The sequence below is a fragment of the Callithrix jacchus genome, chromosome 12, assembly GCF_049354715.1.
Source record: "Callithrix jacchus isolate 240 chromosome 12, calJac240_pri, whole genome shotgun sequence".
Taxonomy (NCBI): Eukaryota; Metazoa; Chordata; class Mammalia; order Primates; family Cebidae; genus Callithrix; species Callithrix jacchus.
Window position 1 is genome coordinate 110,765,896 of NC_133513.1, and position 14,278 is coordinate 110,780,173.

Genomic DNA, 14,278 nt, shown 5'->3' on the forward strand with positions numbered 1-14,278 from the left:
CACATGCTCCCATTTCAAGATGGAAGACACAGAATGCTTCTGGTTTCAACACCGGGAAAACACCAAGTTAGGTTGAGAATCTGCAAATTTGAACAGGTATCAGTGTCCTTAAAAATGCCCATGCCCTCTGAGCCAAAAATTCTACTTTTAATTCTAACTTTACTGAGGAAGCAGTAAAACACATTAAGAGTTGTGTTCAAAGCGGGTTATTTTAGCTTTTAATATAATAGCAAAAATTTTACAACAGTCTGAAGGTCCAACTATGGGGGATTACTTAGGTAAATTCTATTGTCATACATAATGCCACAATTCAAAATCATACCTGCAAATAATATATTCTAAATATAGGAGAAATTCATGGCTTATTAAGTAAACTGTACATTAAAAAAAATTGCAAGGACTGAACCTGATTTAATTACATATTTGTGTATGTGTAAGGACAGAATCTATGGGCTTTACCAGGGCTTACCACTGGGTGCAGGTGGTGGTGGTGGGGGGGGGGATTCTTTTTATTCATTCTACATATTTTGCTGTAGTTCCTAAATTTTCTGCCACCATCACCTATTTCTTTGATAACTAAAAGAAAAAAAAACCAACCCCAAAACCAGAAAATGTTATTTTTAAAAACCAGTAAGGATGCAAGCCCTTGTGCTGATGTAGTTATCTGAAGCACGGACCCACCGTCAAGCATACAGGCAAGCAGAAATGCAGCCCTGTCTCCCAGCTCCACTATGCCCGGACCTGTATAGAGTTGTCAGAAGGAAGTCCCATAACATGCTTTTCCAGCTCCCCGTCCTTTATTAATGCCACATGTGCTCCTGTAAGGTTACTAAGTGAAATACACTAATTGTCTGTACTCCAAGGTAGACATTTATTTCACTCCACTCCTGTGGCTTTATTTCTGTGTCGTTTCTCACAACTGCATTTTAGGAATCATCTCAGTGGGCTGTTTCTCTTGTCCCTCTCTCTTAATGCAAGCTGACCTACATGGCCCCGGTAAGAAATTAAATATAATTACCTAAGGCATCGCACAGGGCAGAATGAGATGGCACCGTCTTCCGAAGTGGAACAAGGCGTGGAGGCCCCTCATCCCTGGTCCTCCCCAGAGTTAATTTGCCTGTATTTCCTCCCTCGTTGAGTGCGCTCACAGGCAGCCTCACAATGACCTGTTTAGTTGGCAGTGGAAAATTATGTCATTTGCAAGCAAGCTTTCAGCTGTGATATTTTATAATTGTTAAGATGAAAACCCGATAATCCTCTCCTCCTTCACATAAACTGCAATCCATCTTTAAACCTGTGATAATTCCTAAAACCTGCCGTTTAATAAACTAACAAACCCCAGGCCTATGTGATTTTGCAGGGAGTCAATCTTTGATCAGCCAAGCTGAAATGGGTCTGATAAGGGGACGCCCTTCCACTCTGGAGTTGCCACTTGAGTGGGTTATTGCTGTTTCCTGCCATCCTCAAGTGCCAAATAAGCAGAAGTCTTCCGAGCTTCTTATCTCTTTCACTTTCTTCTGGAGATCTCTGTCGCTTTAATCCGGCGTGTCTGCTGCTGGTTAACAAGGAAATCCTATGTCAATTATCGCCAACAACTTCCTGCTGCGAAGCAGCGGGGAATCAAAGCTTTTGAGAGCCTTTTCACACCGGAGAGTGGTGCAGGGCCTAATTAAATGGCCCTCATATCCTGCAGCCTGGTGGAGGCCGCATGATAGATAGCTAATGAAAGATAGCCTAATTTTTCGCAGAACGGTTTGGAGGCTGGTGGGCTGTCTGCTGGGCTGCAGGTGTGTCCCGAAGTGGGGCTGCTTGGGATAGATGTGTTTTTTTCACTTCTGCTAAGTGTAGCGGGCCTGTGGTCTGCATTGGACAACAGGGAGCCCGCCTTCGGGAAGGTTGCATCGGATTCGAGCTGCTCTGGGAATCAGAAGACCAGATGGAGTGGAAGAGGGACGGGTCATGCAGGGAGATACGGACAGACATGGAGTTCAGGCCTCAAAGGACACCACTGCCCCGTGGGATTAATCACCTGCCTCCGACACAGGAGATTCCCCACTCCCATCTGGGACTTCTCAGCTACTATGATGCTGTTTTTAAAAACCGATTTTATAAGATCACTGCAAATCATTCTCTACAAGTGACTTATTCCTGCCGAAGGTACACATACTCTGTAGACAAACTAAACTGAAAGTAGGCTTTTTTGTTGTTGCAAGACATGCGTTTTCTCTAGCAATTTCTCTCCATCCAAAGCAGTGGTTCTCATCATGTGGTCCTGAACGAGGAGCATCAGCTTTACCTGGGAGCTCCTTAGAAACGCACGTTTCTCGGGGGCCTCGCCCAAGACCTAGTGAATCAAACACTCAAGGAGTAAGATGGTAATCAAGGGTTTAAACAAGCCTTCCAGGTGTTTCTGAGACATAGTAACATTTGAGAATCACGTGTGTCCAAGAAACTCCTTTGTAGATGGCCAGTGTAGGTTAATTATATCACTGTTTGTTTTTTTAAAAATCCAGCATGTTACATCATGGGACAACGTGTCTTATTTAACCTGATTCCATGTCTTTTTACCTTTTATCACATCCTTATATCCAAGGCTGGAATCATTTCCTGAGTTCTGACTCATGATGTAGTACCTTGCTGAGTGAAGTGACTTTTGTTTTAATTTGAAGAGCTGGGAGTTGGGATAGAGAAGTGGGGTGAAGAGTGTATCCACAGAAATGTTTGAATCTATTGGGAGGATTGCTGGGACTACAGGTGTGCAGGGCCTGGTGCTGTGTGCCTTTAGTCCCAGCTACTTGGGAAGCCAAGGAGGGAGGATCCCTTGGGCCCAGGAGGTCCAGGTTGTAGTGAGCCTGGATTGCACCACTGCACTCCAGCCTGGGCAACATAGCACGACTCTGTCTCTGGAAAAAAATATAAGGTACTAAATAGGGTTTGTTGCTCTTTATTTTGTAATTAACAATATTCACCCCCCCCCACCAACGTTTCATAAAAGAAGAAACATTTTTAAACATGCAAAAGAAAACAGTAAGGACATAATTTCCATAGAAAAGGCAATCCTGTAAGTGGAATCAGTTTATGTTTATAAGAAACATTATACTGTCCTTCATTCACTCTTTCATTGAAGATTCACTTGCCAACTGTCATCTAGAAATGGCTAGTGCAGCTTTTGATTGAGGAGAGAGAGTGCAAGGAACATGAAATCAGTGGTTCTTGAGTAAGGTGGCACCTTAAAATCACCTGGGGAGCTTTAAAAACTACCCAAGCCTGGGCATCGCCCCTAGGGATTTTGATTTAATTGGTCTAGTTTAGGACACAGACATCGGACCGTTTCAATGTTCATAAATTGCCTGGTACTCCAGAGTGTCTGAAAGTTTTACATGCACACATTTCCCCCGGGGACCTTGCTCAGATGCTCTGGTTCCATAGGCCTGGGGTGGGACCTGAGGTTCTTCGCGTCTCACCAGTTCCCTGATAATGCTGTTGCTGTTGGTCTGTGTACCACATATTGAGCAGCAATGCCTGAGGCCTCTTACCTCTAAAGGATTTCCAGGTGCTTACCAAAAAACCCAGCATCTCTCCCAGTACTAGCTGAGGGGCCTGTGCCCTGATTTTCTAGAGGGGAGAGACCATCTTTTCAAGGTCAAACTGAAAGCAGAGGCAGGGCTGCAGCTGACCCAGCTCTAAGGCTGCCCGGATCCCTGTGCCAGAGGCAGCTGCTGGCTCCACTGGTGTGACCTCAGGCCCCTTCCTGGCTCCTCCTTGGTGTACTGCGGTTACCCTGGTCATTCTGTGGTAAACCAGAAGGCCTAAGTTTGGCAAAGGGATGCATGTGATACTGGAAGCCAAAGAAACAAAGTAAGGAGGACTAGAAAATTATGTGGCCAAGTCCCTGGCCAAATTCTGTTGCCTTCACAAGCTCTCCACATTTGTCTTACTTTGCTGTAGATACCAGCCCTGAGGACTTCCTGAGAAGAAACCGACATGACCAGGATGAGATGCTCCACGCTGCTGGATGTCCACAGTTGAGAGCTGGGCAGAGACCTCCACCAGCCCCAGGAACGAGGACTCAAGCTCCTGTTCCTTCATCATAACTCACATCATCTGTGAAATTAGGACCGTTTCTCCCAGGCTTTACATTTATCTCAAGCTTCGTGATATACTTCCGTTTTCTTTGTTCTTGCTGTATCTGTGATCTTGGTCAATTTATGCAACTTTCTGGGATCCCCAGTGTTCTTCTCTGTAAAATGGGGTAATAGCAGCCACCTCATTCAGAGGGGTTCTTAAAGGTTAAATGAGGCAATATTTAGCAGGGAGCCTTCCACATAAGCTCTCTGGAAGTTATTTTATCATACAAAGGATCATTCTCTTGGTAGTGTGGAACATTTTGAAAAGCATATGGATTAGGCGTAGAAGAGACCTCAGAAGCTGTCTGGATCATTCCAATCAGTTTTACAGAGGAGGAAACTGAGGCTCATAGTGGTCACATGACTGCCCCAAGGATACTCTTGTATAGTAAAATCCTGGCCTGCCCCAGATCTGTTTTGGATTTCCACACAAATGTATTGCATATATTTGTAAGTTGCCTTAAAGCTTCTTTGGACCAAGATCAGCTAAAAAGAGACTGCTGATTTGACAGCCTTTCCACTCCATGCCTCCCTCCTCTGAGATAAGGATCCTTAGGAATGGTAAGTCCTGGCCCTCATCCAGCTGTTCCCTACTCCTGGGCCCACAGTAGATACTACTGACCAGTCAGGCTTATTTTGCCTCTGAATCCACAGCCTCAGCATCTTCAGCATGGGCTTCCAGAAAGCCTCTACCAGCTGGCTGATCATGATCTATGTGTAAACACTTCCCAGACTCTGTTTCCCCTTTTCTGGTTTCTATAATCACAGGCCTTGGGAACAAGCTTTCAGAATGTACCTAATTGATTTAAATGTCACAAGGTAGAATCTAGGACTTCTGCCTATATACCACTTGGTCATCTGGCTACTCCTGGCTTCCAGGAGGCTGGGAGATACGGTTCTGTTGATACGAAAAGAGAAAGGGTATTTGGTGAATCCCTGCAGTCTCTGCCCTGAGGAATTACATTGTTGTTCATTCTGAAAAAGAATTCCATTAGTTAATTCCCCTGGCGGCTAAATAATTCTTTTACCCATCAGTCTAGCTTTTTGTCTTCCAGTTCCTTCCGGGACACAGTGTATGTGGTAGAGTGAGAGGCGTATTTCTCACTCCTCTAGGACTGGGAGTGATAATTTATAAAGTGACCATAAACCTGGTTGCATGATTGAACTATCACATAAAGATGATCCCAAGGATGTGTTCATCTTCCCCCAGTGGAAGCAGAAATTGGGCATATGGTACCTAGTGGCTGAAAGTGGTCCAAACGCAAACATCTGATAATATATAAATTTGCAACAGCAGCATGATATTTAGTGATCTCGAATTCTTCATTAGGCTTTTTATCAGCTTAAGTGATTTTTAATTCTATTTTATTATATTTTGTTGAGATGAAGTCTCTCTCTGTTGCCCAGGCTGGAGTACAGTGACATGATCTCAGTTCACTGCAACCTCTGCCTCCCGGGTTCAAGCGATTTCTGGCTAATTTTCGTATTTTTAATAGAGATGGGTTTTCACCATGTTGGCCAGGCTGGTCTTAAACTCCTGACCTCAAATGATCTGCCCGCCTCAGCCCTCCAAAATGATGGGATTATAGGTGGGAGCCACTGTGTCCAGACAGCTGAAGTGGTTTTAAATGAATAATAAGAGCCATTTTATATTTCTGGTTATACCCAAATAAGTAGAAAAATAGACTCTTGCTCAATAATGATTTTTATGTAGTTTAACTTGGGAAAGTCCATTAAGGCCTTACAGTTTTTACATAGAACATTTCCACAGTGAATCACATACCCACCGTTTCCTTGAAGGTGGATGGAATACACAGCAGTTTCAAACTTGGGAGCAAATTATAGTCCTCTGTGTTGAAACCAAAGATAACTTAAATAATACTTTTTTCTCATTAATACTAAGAACCCAAGTAATTTGATGTCTCAATCACTTACAGTTGCTGCACTTGAAAGTCAAAATGTTTCAGAATCTTGAAGTAAGTTGGGGCCAACTACAGTTTCAAAACAAATTACCGTGCCTGTGCTGATTCTGAAAGCGCAGGAAAAGCGTGCTTTCAGGAGTTTTGCCAACAGTCAAGTCCAGAGCACCCTACAAAGGCATATCTAGAACAAAGCGTGGTAAAACTCCTACTTCTGGCTTAATCAACCCCTGCAGAGCAGAGTCATTTAAAGAAAAATCTCCCACCCCATTCAACCCTTTCAGTAGTGCTACTGAGGACATCGAATTAATTTCTGAGCAAAGAAGCATCCTTCTTCTCACTTAACGCCCTTTACCCTTCACTATGACCGTTGGTATCAGGTGAAGTTAATTCCATCTCCAACATTGAATCCATCCAAGGATTTCCTCTAACTAGGAGAGAGTCACATCTTTCTCCTGTTTAAGATAATTCAACATGTTCTTTTCACAGAACGCCCCATAATGGCATTTTAAGTGCTATTTTAAGTTTGGCCCTCGGCTCATTTTATTATTATAATTGTTACTACTGAGAAAATTACCCAATGACTGTTCTTACTTCTATTCCTGGTACTTCTATAAAGTGCACCTGCCTTTGACCAAACCTTCATTATATGCAATCATTCTGCCAGGACCTTATGTGGCTACACTTATCCATGACCAGGTACTGTTGTTATCTGGACTGGACAGATTAGGACATTGAGGCACAGCAGAGTGAGAATAATTGCTCAGTTCATAAGTGAGGGAACTTGGGCTAAGGTTCAAAACACTTGCATACTAAAAAATTGCAAACTGGCTGCTGTAGTTCCAACCATCACATCTGCATTCCAGGAGGAAGGAGAAGAGCAAAAGGCCTTCTGCCTAGCTACCACCTGGCCAGTTCTGGCTGCCAGGAGGCTGGGAAAATACAGTTCTGTTGATACAAAAAGAGAAAGGGTGAATATTTGGTGAATCCCCAGAGTCTCTACCCTGAGGAATGACATTATTATTCATTCTGGAAAATAATTCCATTAATTAGATCTCATGGTGGCTGAAGGATCCTTTGCCCATCAGTCTGGCTTTTTGCCTTCCAGTTCCTTCCCTGGGACACAGTGTATGTGGTGTAGTGAGGAGTGTATTTCTCACTCCTCTAGGAATGGGAGCGGTAATTTATGAAATGACCATAAATCTGGTTACATGATTGAATTATCACAAGAAAATGAACACAGAAACGTAAAATTCAGCTTTTAGCTATGATTCCATTTGATCCGTGGCAGTATAAAAATCACTGGATTTTTATCAGAATGGAAGATAAACACATTCCAGTCATCTGTGTTCCCTTCCCAAACATTTCACTCATACCACATCTGCCTTCCTGGTAAAGGTAGACAGCAGTGCAGCACAGTCATGTCTTGAATGGGATTCTGCCTACTCATTCACATGAATATGTTGGTGTCAACTCACTCACATGCTCATCAGCCTTACCCTTGGCCCTTACCTGGAAAAAAAAGTATTATGGTGTTGTAGGACTAACAATTATTAAGAACCTTTAAGATTTTCTTTCCTTTTATTATTTTACTCAGCAACATTCAGTTGACTTCAACCTAGCATTCTAAGCAACAAGACTATTCCATTGAACAGGGGTCTCCAACCTCCAGGCCACAGACCAGTAACCATAGGAGTGCAAATGCTTCTCACAGGAGGGCAAATGCTCTCGTGAACTGTACATGTGAGGGATCTAGGTTGCATGCTCTTTATGAGAATCTTCGACACCCAGGCTGAAATGCAATGTTGTGATCTTGGTTTACTGCAACCTCAGTCTCCTAGGTTCAAGCAATTCTCCTGCCCAGCCTACTAAGTAGCTGAGATTACAGTAGTGTGCCATCATGCCCAACTAATTTTTTTTTTTTTTTGAGACGGAGTTTCACTCTTGTGACCCAGGCTGGAGTGCAAGGGCGCAATCTCGGCTCACCGTAACCTCCTCCTCCTGCCTCAGCCTCCTGAGTAGCTAGGATTACAGGCATGCGCCACCATGCCCAGCTAATTTTTTTTTGTATTTTTAGTAGAGATGGGGTCTCACCATGTTGACCAAGATGGTCTCAAGCTCTTGACCTCATGATCCACCCGCCTCGGCCTCCCAAAGTGCTGGGATTACAGGCTTGAGCTACCGTGCCCGGCCCTAATTTTTGTATTTTTAGTAGAGATGAGGTTTCACCATATTGGCCAGGCTGCTCTTGAACTCCTGACCTCAAGGGATCCACCCGACTCGGCCTCTCAAAGTGCTGGGATTACAGGCATGAGCAACTGCGCCTAGCCTGCTTATGAGAATCTAAGGCTTAATGATATGTCACTGTCTTATCACCCCCAGAGAGGACCATCTAGTTGCAGGAAAACAAGCTCAGGGCTCCCGCTGATTCTGCATTATGGCGAGTTGTATAATTATTTCACTATACATTACAGTGTAATGATAATAGAAACAAAGTGCACAATACATGTAATACACCTGAATCATCCTGAAACCATCCCCCACAACTCCAGTCTGTGGAAAATTTGTCTTCCACAAAATCATTCCCTGGTGCCACAGGGTTGGGGACTGCTACCATAGATAACCATAGTGGAGACTGTTCCTGTGTTGAGATGTCATCCAGTTGCTATTAGAATATTTTAACAAATAACAATTTGAAGACAACTTGTAGTATCCTTCCAAACTCTCATTTGAGTGTTTTCATTTTAAACAATTAATTGAAAATGTCCAACATTTTTTTCTTTGTGTGTGGATATATAGATATCCATAAATATTCATGTTATCAACTTTTATTAAAGGTTTGTTACAGATTCAGTGGAGAAGAGGAGTGGAGTGAGAACCATTTTCCTATTTGAATTCTGGTGAATTCATTTAGCATTTGGGTGTACCAATGACTTGAGCAAACAGAAAGAAATTTTCCTACAGAGAAAAGCTCACAGCTTTAGAAGCAGACAGTGTTTGATGCCAGGTTCAGCTGTTTACTAAGGCATTTCCTAAACTTTTCTAAACCTCAGTTTTCTTATTTGTAGAATGGGCTGATTAAGAGGAGAATGACAATGATAACAGACATTTATTGAGGGTTTCTTCTGTGCTAGCTGCTAAATGCATTATATATATAATCTCACTAATTCTCATCATAATCCAATTATGTAATTGCTATTATAGTATTTTCATGGTATTATCTGTACCAGTTGTCTCGAGCTGCTTAACAGCCCCTTAAAAATTAGTAACTCAAAATAACCATTTATGTAGCTTGCTGGGTGTGGGCAATTTAGGCTGGGCTCAGTTGAGCCATTCTTCTGGTTTCAGATGGGCTCCCTCTTGTCTACATTCAGCCGCTGGTCAGCTAGACACCTCTGCCTCTGGGGTTTGGCTGCTGGGATGACAAGTGTGACTTGAGTCATATATGTATCCTCATGAGGGAAGCCAGACTAGACTTTTCATATGATGGAAGCAGTGTTCAAAGAAAGCAAGAGAACGGAAAGCTTATTGAGACACAGGCTCAAAACTGGCACATCGTCACTCTGGCCCTATTCATTTGGCCAAAGTAAGTCTTATGTAGCCAAATCCAGACTCAAAGTGTGGGGAAATAGAGACTCCATCTCTTGATAGGAAGAAACATGAAGACTTGTAGCAATGGATGTGAATCCAGGAATGGGGGTAATGGCAGTCAATTTTGCAAACAATCTTCCACCCTATCTACCTCATAGGGTTGTGGGAAAGATTCACATGTAATAATAGCTCATCTTATTAAATTCTCACAAAAGCCCTGTGATGTAGATACTGTTACTGTCTACATTTTGTGAGTAAGCTAGCCAAAGCAGAGAGGTGTTAGGTTTCACATAGCCAATGAGGGGTGAAGCCATATTTAAAACCAAGCAATTTAGGTGAAATCTGATTGAGGATGGTGCTTGGGTTCATAGTATCATACTAATGTCAGTTTCTTGGTTTTGACAACATACTACAATTGTGAAAGATTTTATCATTAGGGAAAACTGGGTGAAAGGTACATGGGAATTCTCTTTACCATTAGGTTGGTGTAAAAGTAATAGCGGCTTTTGCCTTTTTGCCAATTGTGGCAAAAGCCTCAATCACTTTTGCACCAACCTAATATTATTATTATTTGCAATTTCTTGTGAGTTTTAAACTATTTCAAAATGAGAAATTGTTTTTAAAAAAATCTAGGCAAGTCAAACACAGCTAGTTCTGTGTTAAGAACTGAGTATAGTGCTTCATCACACAGTAGATGTTTGTTTATTTTTTGAGACAGGGACTCGTTCTGTTGCCCAGTTTGGAGTACAATGGCACAATCTCAGCTCACTGCAACCCAAGCCTCCCGGGTTGAAGTGATTATCATGCCTCAGCCACCCAAGTAGCTGGGACTACAGAGAGTAGTAGTAGTTTAAAATACAAAAAAACTACTATAATTTTTAGTAGTTTTAAAAAATAAAAACAGGCTAGTTTTTGTATTTTTAGTAGAGATGGGGTTTCACCATGTAGGCCAGGCTGGTCTTGAACTTCTGGCCTCAAGCGATCCACCTGCCTTGGTCTCCCAAAGAGCTGGGATTACAGGTGCGAGCCACCACATCTAGCCATGAATAATAAACAGCTTCCTGTGCTGAAAGCCCATTATCCATTAAAGTGAACAAAGAGAATCTCTAATTCCTAGGTCAGTATAAGAATTGGCACTACCTGAAACCACCCAAGAAATGACCATTCAGATCTGGCTGGGATGAGTCTGGGGTGGATGAGGGGCCATAGTTGGTCTCCCACTAGGGCAAGTTCTGCAGTTATAGAGTGAAAGGAGATGTGTTTCAGGATTTCTGCTCTTCTAAGATTACTTTATGGAAAATCTTTTTCAGATCTCACAGATCCTTGAGGAGTCTCCATTTGGACCTGGGAAAACTGCTGGGAAGTCTAATAAAAGAGTGCAATAATGATATGGGGATTACTCTAACTTGATAGGGTCAAGCTGGGCACTGTTTCTTCCTTTTCTAAGTGGAGAAAATTTCTTTAACAGAAAAAAAAAATACATTCGCTAATGATAGGCTCCAAGTAGACCTAGTTAGGTTGGATTTTCACAAAGAGTGAGATAACAACCTTGGGGAAAAAATTATAAAAGAAAATAAATAGCCATGTGTTAAAGTCATGGGGCTGGCGGAACAACAATAATAACTATAATAAGTATTAGAAAGCAGATGCTACTGGGAATAAGTGCAGCCATGACCCACCCTGGCTTGGCTGTTTCTGTCAGGGCCAGTGCCTGTGTATTAATGATGAGATGAGAAGCAGTTCATGTCCAGAATGTTGGAGGAGGATGTTTTCTGGTAATAGCCAGTTGATTTTACTTGCTAGCTGAACAGAGGAGAACAGAAACTATATTAATGACATTAGTAAAAATCATAACAGCTAGTACTTACTAGGTGCTTACTGTGTGCCACAAACTGTTTTGAGTGTGTTACCTTTGTCTTCTCTTTGAATCTTTACAGTCTTTTATGGGTCAGGAAATTGAGGTCTGGAGATGTCAAGTCACTTTCCAAGGCACACAAAGCTTCATGTTGGCAAGCTGGATCAAAACATGCATTGTCCCAGGGCGGGGACAAGCTCATTTTGGAAAAGTGCTTTGGGGCCCAGGACCTGTTCCATTCACCATCCCAGTCATTGGCCAGGGAAACTTTCAAGTTCAAGCTTTTAAGTTCAAAGCTTGAAGCAATGAGGCTCTCGTTACTCCTTGCCTGAGGACAGAGCCCAGCACACCTACTTCTCGTGTGGATAGCACTGAACTTTCTTCAAACTCACAGTTTTTGAGTATTTCATCTGGAATTTATTTTTGTTTATGATGTGAGTTTTGAGATCTAGCATTCCATCCAACCCTGAGAGCCAGCCAATTATTCCTGCATCATTTCATATATAAATGGTCCTCTTTACATGGAATCAAAATGCCACCTTTATATGTATTTTGCTCCCATATAGACTGTAATCTATTTCTGAACCTATTTTGTTCTTTCTCTATTACTTTTTTCTCTGCCAGTAGTGTATTAGATTAAAGTGTAGCTCAATATTGTGTGTGTGTGTGTATAGATGTGTGTGTGTGTATAGTGTAGTTCAGTATTGTGTGTATATATATGTGTGTGTGTGTGTGTGTGTGTGTGTATAGGTATGTGTATATATGAGTATACATAGAATAGTATAGTGAGGTGCATAACTTTGTAAGAGGATCTCCCAAATATTTTTCCCTTTTAAACTTCTCTTGGTCATTCTCAGATAGATATTACTATATATAAACTTTAAAATAGTTTCATGTACTCCCAACATCCAAAGAAGCAGTGAATGCTGATTTGAATTGCATTTCATTTCTAAGTTGATTTGAGGACTGATTTTTTTTTTTTTTGGCGGAGTTTCACTCTTGTTACCCAGGCTGGAGTGCAATGGCGCGATCTCAGCTCACCACAACCTCCGCCTCCTGGGTTCAGGCAATTCTCCTGCCTCAGCCTCCTGAGTAGCTGGGATTACAGGCACGCGCCACCATGCCGAGCTAATTTTTTGTTTTTTTAGTAAAGACGGGGTTTCACCATGTTGACCAGGATGGTCTCGATCTCTTGACTCATGATCCACCCGCCTCGGCCGCCCAAGATGTTTTTATGGTATGAAGTTTTCCAATACTAGGAGTGTACTATGCCTCTCCCATTTTGGTGGTCTTATTTTAAGATCTTCAATAAGGTTTTATGACTTTTTTCATATAAGTTCTATGCCTTTATTATTAAATTTATTCCTGGTTAATATGGTGAAGAGAATTTTTTAAAATTTCCATCTCAAAACTGGTTCTTGCTAGTGCGGCAGACACTGTCGTGCTGCCCCACATCCCTACAACCTCCCTGCTTGAGTGTTCCCAGGTTTACATTCTCATTGAGGTGCCAGGGAATTAAGGTGTTCTAGGAGACTGCTGGGAGATGAGGTAAAAGTCCCCCAGCTACCTCACCTCCCTCCCAGCTCATGCTTATGGCCACAGGGGAAGGTTCCAAGGACCAGCTGATTGAGGAGGAAAAACTCAGTTTGGGGCTCACAGATAAGTCAGCCCAATATATCATGCCATGCTAAAATGCATGCTCTCACTCAGGGCTGACCCGAAAATAATAAGGGCAGAAATTCAAGAAGCATATCTTGCCACAAACTTGGTGTGGAGGGAGAAGTGTCCTGAAGTAAGGATATTCACAGACTCCTGGGAAGTGGCAAATGGTCTGTCTGGCAAGATTAGAAAATCAGAAACAAAGAGGTCTTGGGAAGTAGCATGTGGAAGGGCTGAGGGAGTAGGCACATAATGCACAGATCTTTGTGATCCCCGTCAGTGCCCACCAGGGGAATCCACTGCAGAGAAGGTGTGGAACAACAGGGTGGACAGTAGATGCCAGCCAGCCTCTGCTCTTCACCACCCTAGTGCTTACACAGTGAGTCCATGAATGAAGCCATCATGGGGAGCTTCCATTCACCATGGCTGATTCATCTGCTGCTGCTACTGCTGAGTGTGTGATCTGTCAGCTGCAGGGACTAATGCTGAGCCCTCAGTATGGTACTATTATTCCTTAAGGAGGAATAGCATGTCATTTGGAGGAGGCAACAATTTGTCATTAATGGGATTGAGACATGTTCTGGTCATGGCTTCGCCTTTACTGTCTATGTGTCTCTGGCAGAATCACTATCCACTATGTCCAAGATGACATAAGATCCCATAGTAGTAAATCAGATACTCTGCTCTGATTTATCGCTATGGGATCTTATATGATGTCATCCTGAACCACTTTGCAGTGAAGAGGGCAACATGAGGATAATGTCCAGAGTTTCTAAGAGTTTTTTCATATGCTGCATCATCTAGAGGCTGCCAGCCTGATAGAACATTGGAGTGATCTCTTAACAATGCAGCTAAGGTGCCAGCTTAGGGGGTATACCTTGTAGGTTGGGCTACTGTCCCTCAAGATGTGATAGATATATTCTGAGCTAATAGTCACTATATGTTTTTATATCTCTGCAGAAATACGCAGGTCAGGAAATCAAGGACTGGCCCCTGTCGCCATTATTCTTAACGATGCAATTAGGGAGTTTGTTCTTCTCATCTCTACAGCTTCAGACTCTGCTAGACTAAAGCTCCTAGTTCTGGGATAGGGAACACATTGTCAGGGTAACACAGTAAGAATTTTA